Genomic DNA, 10,076 nt, shown 5'->3' on the forward strand with positions numbered 1-10,076 from the left:
AGATGGCCTCCATCCAACGGTGTTAATGTCTAAATTCAACTAATCCACGAAATTGAGTGACACATCCACGATCTTCTTCAGTTAGTTACTATCTCATTACTGATCCAGTTGAACTCCACTGGTCACTGCTTCTCACTATAAGTCCAATAAATAACTCTTGGAGACAGTCATTAGTGAGTATATGTTGAATAGTATCAGAAGTCCCACAACAGGACGAAACGGCCATCCAGTGCTTCCAGCTTTTCCATGGTGGTTCAGTGTAATTTGACTCATTATCTCAACTATTAAATTACTATAATATCCAAGAAACCCATTCTGATCATAAATATTAATTAGAGAATGGTGTAATGAACGGGAACACAAATTGGGAAAATCAGTTGTTCTTTGGTAAAATGTGTAAACCATCTGTTCAATACTGCATTTAAAATTATTCATCAATTGTTTCGAGCTTCGTCACTCCTTCATTATCACAATAATTAGTCACTGTTCCCGTTCTCTTCGATTCGATCTCTCTAATCTTCTGCTGTCAGGTAATCAACTTCAGTTTTGGTTTATATACTACTCATATCGACATAAGTAGTATAAACCACATGGTACTACAATAGAATATTAAAAATTAAAACTGAAAGTTTCATCGGTAAATTTCTTTACAAAACTTGATAATTAAATGCTGTTAAGCATTCCAGGCGAAGAAAATTCTGCTCATTAGATTAAATCGAATCCATTAAACTACATAAGACAGTATAATTTTTTACTGTGTGTTTTTGAGTGGTTGGAGTCATTTTGGAATAAACCAGTTGTCTGAAAATGAAGATAGTTGCAATTTATCCGTAAGACATTTATAAGATCTTTGGAGAATTGATGTTCTTTGTGAGGTTGAAAGCCTTATCACTGTGTCTCAATAAAAGTCCTTACCATTGTATCAGACAAAATGAAATTCTTATGAGTTCATCGTGACCTTCATAATCTAGAAGTAAAATTGCCATCCAAACTGTAGGAAATTATCTGAAGTCTTTATAACTGCTTTATATTATTCGATCAATCCTACGGAGGCACAACAATAATTAGGAGGAAAGATAATCAAAGAGTAAACCAAATGGAAAGAGAAAATGAATACATTTCACTACATTTGTATTGGTATTTTGAGCAGTTGAGGATAAAGTGAGTATATCAGGTGTGTTGGGTAATTTATTTTACGCCAACCCAACATTTATTAGCCATAAGGCCTAGTGAATGCCTTTTCCATGAATCGTGTTTGTGTAACTCTGCAGTATGATTTTCATGTATTTTTTTTCATTTCTAAACGTCAACTGATATGGGTGCAATAAGGAGTGGTTATTTTAATTAATAATAATTATCTTTGATGGTTTTATTATGATCATTGATCGATCAATTTTAGACCACTATTGAAAACCTAGAAGTGCTGAAACGCCGCTTTGTGCTAGTACTGGATTCCTCAGCAATGTGAATCCACGCGGAATTCAAACCCAGGACCGTCGATTTCCTGTGAACATAGCCTCTAGACTACTAAGGCGACGTCCAACAGTGTTAATATCTAGCTTCAAACAAAAGGTAGGCCCTTGTGAGCATCCAAACAAATATTCATCTTTACATAATACATCATGTGAATGGATGCTAGTTAATTTGATTATCTTCAACGAAGCATACTTGTTGCAAGTTATGCTAAGAAGAAATTAATGGATAATTTCCTACATTATGTCCGGATATTTAGTCAATTTAAAAAAGGAAACATGAATAGCAAATTAGCAGACTAGTATTCGACAAACTAAACTGATTTTATCATTATTTCATTTTATCTGGCGTTACTATGGTACAGACATCTTTTCTGGAGTCTTAGAATTCATCCCGCTATCATTTAACTCATCGACATAAACTAAAAGGTATATCAAGGTATCATTAAAATCTTGACATTCAAAAAGTTATCAAAACTGATTTATCATGATGTTGTGAAGCTGGGAGCAGATGTTTATATTTACTTAGAAAATACTACCATGAAAGTAGGTGACGTGATATTGAAATTCACCGGTGGAGTCATTTTCCTAAAGACTATAAAACCAACTTTCTAGAAAGTCCTTTAAACCGCATAATATAAAGTTTCTTTTCTAAACAGATCCTTTAACCGATTTCGTGTTGAAATTGATTATGGTGTTCATTTGATTGTTTAATAGATGTTACTGTGCTAAGTGAATTTCTTATTCTACACACAAGGATAAGTCTTGATGTTTTACTGCATAGTAGACTTCAGTACATGTACATTGGTATAGATCTCCTTTCGTAATGTCTTGCATAAACACATAACTTGTAAAAGTAAATTTTTAAACAATGAAATTAATCACATAGATGTGATTATAGTCTTTGAACATTCTTATTAGGAAGGAATCATTTACTTGCATACGACGTCAAGAATCACTTAAAGAATCCTTCATGTGATAAATATTAATAGCATCAATTCTCTTATGATTACAGGTACACCATGCTGACGAGTGCCAAATATCACGAAACTTAGGTGCAGGGTTTCCTGTTAACTACATCCAACCACCATCTTATTTCAACATATTGAACGCAATATCGAGTCACCTAGGCTAGTGGCCACATTTTAACATGGTCGATAGGACTCGATCTACACTAAGAAGGACCTTACATACATGACATTGATCACAACCCAGTGATCAACCAATTGTAAATAAAAATATCCAAATAAACACTCTATGTATGTAACTATTCACACTATCATATTATCATAAACTTCCACTAAATGTTTATATTGAGTTCATTTGAGTAATATTTAGTAAAAGCAGCTATACTGGAATGTTCTATACTACGTTTTTATTAAGAGACAAAAAAGGTCTAGATGGTAGGTAAACGTTCTATTGTAGTTTTCAATTACAGTAAAATGATTTAAACACCGTATTGATCTTCAAAACCATAAAGTATCATTCAACATCAAATAAGTACAAAGCTCATCATGAATATTGTATATGCCTACTAACCAGAAACATTGTATTCATCATCACTTAACAAAAGAACTTGTAGTGTCAGTTGCCATGTCAAGCCCACATAACTTATTCTGGCTTCCGAACAAGCCACTTATTTTAATGACTAATAAACTGAATTTATCTTGAAGTCACCTTTGATGGATGATTCAAGTAAGCGACTAGTTATATTTCCTATTTCGACAATCCATAGACCTTTCTTAATCATCATGTCTTCAAACCTATCTGTATGGATTGTTATGAAAGATAAGGTGTTAGTACTTTTGATAACTGACTATTTTTCATATTATTTCATTATTTACACGATGTGTATCAATCTTTTTAAGTCTGCAAGAACTGTATCCTCCACTTATTGTTGTTAAGAATCTCAAGTGACCAGTTTCTTTAGGCAAATGTGGATCCTGATCAGATTATCTCTACATTAGTTTATGGTCACAAGTTATAGTAATTCTGGAATGCAAATTCAAGTACCATGCATTTACATTTAATTTATGGGTTAAAAGCAGGACGAAAAGGACATCATGTACTCCACCGACCACCGATCCTCAATGTTACTGAGTCTTGAGTGTTTCCTCCGTTAAATATAAATTCTGTAATATTCTGTCCAACCAGTACACTGTGTAGCCAAATTGTCTTCGCCTTTGTAAGCTATGGTACTGTTTCTAGGACAACCGAAGTAAAACATTTAGTGGATGTTGGTACGTATTAATCCTCAATGATTTAGTGAACAGGAATTTACATTCTGATTCGTAACATAGTAGTAGTATTAAATTTTTAACTTCTCATCCAAAATTCTGCCCACTATCTCCGTACTCCCGAATTCATCATAGAGTTTCATCTTTCAGCAACTTTCTTATTTTTGTTGATACAAGTGCAACTAATTACCATATATATATAATTGTCTGAAAAACTGCGTTGAATAAACTCTGATAAACGAAATTTGTGTACGTAGAACAATCACAATCTTCTTTAAATTTCACAGTTAATTTGTAGCTACTTATTTATGCTTTAAGTAGTTACATGGAATTCGTTAATTTTTTAGGAGTCTGGAAAGATATTTCAACAAAAAATCCGATAAACATCTCAGTTACATTTATAATTTAAACATGTAGTCTTATGAGTATTTATTTCGATAAACTGATTGTAGGTGAGATTAGAACTTTATGTCTTTTAAAACAATGTTAACGAACTAAGATTTTTTTCTCCTGTTTTCGGTACTATGAATAAACTACTTTAATAAAGATGAATTTTAAGATTTTTATCACATTTAATCAAACGGATGAGGAGAAGAAGAAGAAGAAGAGGAAGAAGAAGAAAAAACACTACAGAGTGAGCTGAACATCAAAGAAAAAGTTTTGTAATGATAAAATAGTGTTTTTCATTTTAATGTAAATGTTACAATTTATGTTCTTCATAACTATCTGATTACATCACTTGTATTATTATTATTATTAGTAGTAGTATTAATTGAATTCGTAAACCGTTCTTAAATACTGTGAGGTTATTGATGTCAAATGGATAAAAGTCAGGTTTATAAAAGAGAGACCATCATTATTTGAATGTGTCTAAATTATTTGAACTGCTGGTTAACTTGAAATCCTACTTTATACATTGAAAATCTAAGTAGAAATTAACTGGATTATGTGGAATACGCTTTAATATAAAACCAACACTGATTCAATCAAGTCACTGAACCAAGTGATGAAGTTGCATTTCAAAATATCATGAGAGTCGATAAGAGTGAAGTTTTATGGAAAATGTTTAGAAATGGATTGCTTTCCCTTTTAATTCTTCCACCTTCACAGGTGAATCTTCTTCGAATGACTAAATCTCATACTGGATCATCCAATAAGTATATTTCATCTATGAAATATGAAATTTTCCCATTCAGCTATTTAATTTATAACTTATACATTATCTGCCAAATTAAATTAAGAAAATTCATCCAAGATCTACAACATAACACATCCGAATGCTAGGGTTGGAAGAGTCCGCTTTCCTTCTAGAAATGCATTCACAAAGCTATGCGTATATAACTACTGTCAGGAAAGTCCTATTTACTGCCCTCTCGTGGTGGGGGTTTCATCTACGAAATCAAGAGGATGAAAAGCGAATATCCGACGCTTTAACCGCCTTAGTGGATATGGAGGACCCACCTAGATAAGTTTAAAAACCCTGATTCCAAACAAATGGCGCACATGGACTCCAAGATCCTGAAGGGACAAATGGCATATGAACCTTTTGTTGGTCACCGACTGTCATGGGGCTTCATCTCTCAGCGTTGTTTTAATACCTTGTGGATTAGACCTCTAGGTCAAAGACTCGGGGGGTGTCCCTTAAGAAAGTAGCCTGCCTCGGTATGGACGCCCGAACAGTATTTCAGCCCTCACCCAAATCGAACTTTTGAAGAAAGACCTCAAAACAATTTGAAAGCTAAAAATATCATGACTGCCTTTTGTATATAGTCTCATTAAATTGAATAAATCCAACATCCTGTTAAGACACAATATCTATGGTGAACTTATCATATCATAAGTTGGTTCAGTGGTTAGCCAAATTATTAGAACCAAAATGAGTTCAGAAAACTATTACCACTTTTCACGAATGAGGTTCATTTCTAAATCAACAATCAACTATGCAAACAAACCGATAGAGTGGCCATGGGACCATCGTTAGGGTCTGTCTTGGCAGATATCTTCATGGCTAACCTAGAACAAACGAAACTAAAACACAAAATCCAGAACACAACATACTACTGCAGATATTTTGGTAATACGTTCATTATCTATGATGATATGGACCAAGCTTCTTGGTTGCTTAGTCACTTTAACAACCTTTATTAATCTTAACTTTTAACCTTTTCCAACCCTGCCCTAACCTTCCGTGTTTGTTATTATTTCGTCTTCTAACTCCGACTGCAGCTCTTCTAGGGCCACTACTGGTCCAAAGCACTCACAAAGGAAGAGGGCTGAGCATAGGGTTCACCAACACTACCCCATGGAAAATAACCTTGCTAGAAAATGTTAACCGGAATAAACAAATTAAAGCATTTAAATGCTGACCGAGATTCTTCGAAAGTCACTAGACCGATACCCATCCTAATAACCACAGCAACAATTAATACAGGTAAACAGAATGTACGGACAATGTGAGACACCGGGAATACTAACCAAAAAGCTTCGGAAATGAAGCACTACAACTTATCGGTTCTCGGAATCAGTGAAACCCATTGGACCCAATCTGGACAGAAAAGGATAGATTCGTGAGAGATGCTGATCTACTCCCTGTTACGAAGAGGAAAATGCTTCTCATACCTAGGGAGTTGCCCTGATGCTGTCCACAGAAGCACGTAAAGCACTTACAAGATTGAAATCTCATGGACCCAAAATCATCAAAACCAGAATCTTTAATACGAATGTCAAGACAGTTAATTCTATTGTATGGAACTGAAATTTGTAGAACTACCACAACCATAATCAAAAAGTACAAATATTTATAAACAATTGTCTATTTAAGACACTGAATGTCCGTTGACCGGATACCATAAACAACAGCCTATTCTGGGAGAGAACAAACCAGCTTCCAACTGAAGAGAGAATTGGGAAAAGACTTTGGAAATGGATAAGACATTATGGAAACCATTAAACTACATCATGGAGCAGGCACTAACGTGGAATGCTGACGGGAAACAGAAAAGAGGAAAAACAAAGAACATACTGTGTGAGGAATTGGAAGTAGACATGAAAAGAACGTATAACAATTGGAAAGAATCGGAAAAAATTGTCCAGGACATAGTTGGATGGAGAATGCTGGGAGACAGCCTATGCTCCTTCACGATGGGTAACAGGCATAAGTAAAGTAAGTATTGTTTCGTCTTACAATATTCACCTCTTGTGTAATCTGACTGAAATTCACAAATTTGTTCATGTTGAACGATTATTCAATCATTTATTAATTTCATTATCTTTACATAACCTTCGAATTATTGCTTCCCAACATATAAATGCACATTGATCTTAACTACATTTATTCATACACTGTGTATCCCTATTCTTCTCATTATGTTAGATCTATCGAAGCGTCCAAGTTACCCGATTGAGATACGCGCAAAACCGAAGTTTCCAAAACAACGATTTGTCTACAATAACAGTTCTCAACTTTGGTCCTAATTGCTGTGGACACTCTCTGTAACGAACTCTGGTCGGAATTTGGTACGGTTAATTTGACCCAACAATGACAAGGACAAGAAAAATGAAGTACAATGTCAACAGTTCTAAAGATACAGACGAGTCAAGCACTGAAAATACTGTTCTTTCAGTTTCTAAGGTGAACTCACATACTTCTTTAAATCTTACTTTTGATAATGTTAAACCAAACCCCAAAGATAGCTGTCCTTTAGTAGATACCTATGTAGTGACCGGATGTAGAATAGAAGATGAGGCAGGTTTTAGGGAAAGAGGTAGAGGAGATTGAGTTAGAGATTCGAGAGCTTCAACTTTGTTAGCGATTGTTAGAATTAACACCGAAACCTTTAAACAAAGTGGGAAAACCGAGGGAGATTAACGAGTTATTTGGGTCTCGATCCGAAGACATAACTCCTGTACCTACGGATAGGCACCAATGCACCAACATATCTACGAGCGATGAGTTGGAACTTAAAGCACACGGAGATAGCGTCAAGTCGCCATTCATGACGGCAAGCCTACCGAAGATAGAGATCATGAAATTCGACGGAAGTCCTCCAAAGTTTTGGACGTTCATGAAGAGATTCAAAGCTAACGTCGCTGACAGAGTAAACGATGATACTCAGCGATTGATGTACTTGATACACTATTGTGAAGGTATAGCAAAAGATGCTATAGAACACTGTGTTTTACTACCAGAAGAAGTAAGTTACACTAAAGCAATTAGTATTCTACACAAGCAGTTTGGCAGATCACATGATATCGTAGAAGCGTTTTTAACGGAATTATTAAACGGATCACCACATTTTGAACATTTATCTAATGAATCATAACAGAAATTATTTAAAAATCAAGGCTACATGAGTCATTTCTATAACACTGAAATTCATTCGTCAAGTATATTGCCGAGGGAATAAACGATTATTTTATTTCTATAAAATTTGTAGATCACCAACACAGGTGACCTCTGTCAATGGTCGCTCTCCTACTCCAATTAGACGAGGATGGTGTAGCCACTTAACTTACAATGAAGTCACACTTCATGGTTAGTGATTAACGTATCCAGATACTGTGGCTATTTTGATGACCGTATGGAACGAGAATAATGTTATTACAAAAATGTATTAGTAAGAATTCGTAGGAGAATCAGAGTGCAAGCACTGCCACATGCACAATTAAATGGTGTAGAATTGATTGGTGCGATTTGGTTGTTCTTCACATTGACGAAGATAGGCAAATTGTCTGACATTCAGTGACCTACCTGCCGGATGTTTTGACTAAGATCCATTGACATTTCACTGGACCGACATATTTTACTATTCTTCTTGTTCTGCTACTAATGGAATGCTTGAATACGGTCTAACTTTGTAGAGCTATAACGAGTAATTTCTATTGATAGTGATTGTCTTATCTTTAAAACTTATCTTATTTAACTTACAATATCAATTTTCATTGATAGGCTAAATGATAATGTGTTTACTGTTCGCTTTTCAATCAATCTAATCATTAAAAATCAAAATAAACAAATTAAGATATCTGATAAAATGTTTACAAATCGTAGCATCACTCAATGTTAAATGATGTAGAGATGAAGTAAGGATCATATAAATCATCTATAGCTTCATGTCTATTGTCTGTGAGTGAAAGCAAAAGTCCAAGTGTTTATAAGCTCTAAAGACCAGAAGATATGTCATTAACTATTACTCAATAATCAATGTTTGAGAGTATTTATCATACATAGAATGTCATTCATGGCGCGTTTGGTTTTTTGATAAGGTTTCTTATCATGACACTAGTTGACGTGTAATTGACCCAGATACAGAGGATATTACTTACGCCTGTTACCCCTGATAAGTGATGTTAATTGAACGCTATATTCGGTTCCTAAGCTATTCTCGCAACTCCCAAACTAGAACTACACAGAGACCTGAACACGAGAGAAAAGGCGCAAAATATGCGAGAAGTACTTTACTCCAAAGGTTCGTTTTAGTACAGAAAATATAGGGATTTTATAGTTGTAGATGTCCTTGGGTTTCCCCAAAATTCTGGAATGCTACTAAACATAGTAGCAGTATAGTAATCAGCGAATAAGAAACTCTACATGTGACTTTTCACTTTCTTGATATTTCTGGCTAAACTTCAAGTGCACGCTGATTAGATAAAATGCTTCTAAGTGTTTTCCTGATCCTTTCTTGTCTTTTGCGAGAAGTTTTCTGGATCACCCCAACAACCCCCAATGGAGTATAAGCTGCCGGTCAGCATTTTACAGCCCACACCGTCCTGGGACTTACTTTCTAGTTATATTCAATTGTCGTTCATTCTTCTTATGTTTGTCTCCATTTCTCAATATAATATGTCCTTTGGTCTTCCTCTTTTCCTTTGACCATGAGGATTCCATGTGAGGACTTGCCTTGTGACTTAATTGGGTGCTTTCCTTAATATGTGTCCTATCCATTTCCAGAACTTCCTGCTAATTTCTTCGTCCACTGGAATCTGGTTTGTTCTCTTCCACAGTAGGTTGTTGCTGATAGTGTCTGGTGAACGGATCCCAAGTATTTTGCATAGGCAACTCTTAATAAACACTTGTATCTTCTGGATGATGACTTTCGTCGTTCTCACAGAGGATTTATATATATATTCATTTAAATCCAAGGGATCAATGAATTAAGTAAACAATTTCAGGATAATTATGCATGCTATTTACCTATTCAAAGACCATTTTCAGACTCTTGATATTGATCAGAACATGTGAGTTATAGTTAGGTCTTATTATACAATCAGGTATCATTTAACTTTTGACATTATTCATATGATATATATTTCGAATAGGAACAATGAATTGTGAATCTAATCACTTTATATGAGATGACATATGACC

Source organism: Schistosoma haematobium, chromosome 3 (genome assembly GCF_000699445.3).
Source record: "Schistosoma haematobium chromosome 3, whole genome shotgun sequence".
NCBI lineage: Eukaryota > Metazoa > Platyhelminthes > Trematoda > Strigeidida > Schistosomatidae > Schistosoma > Schistosoma haematobium.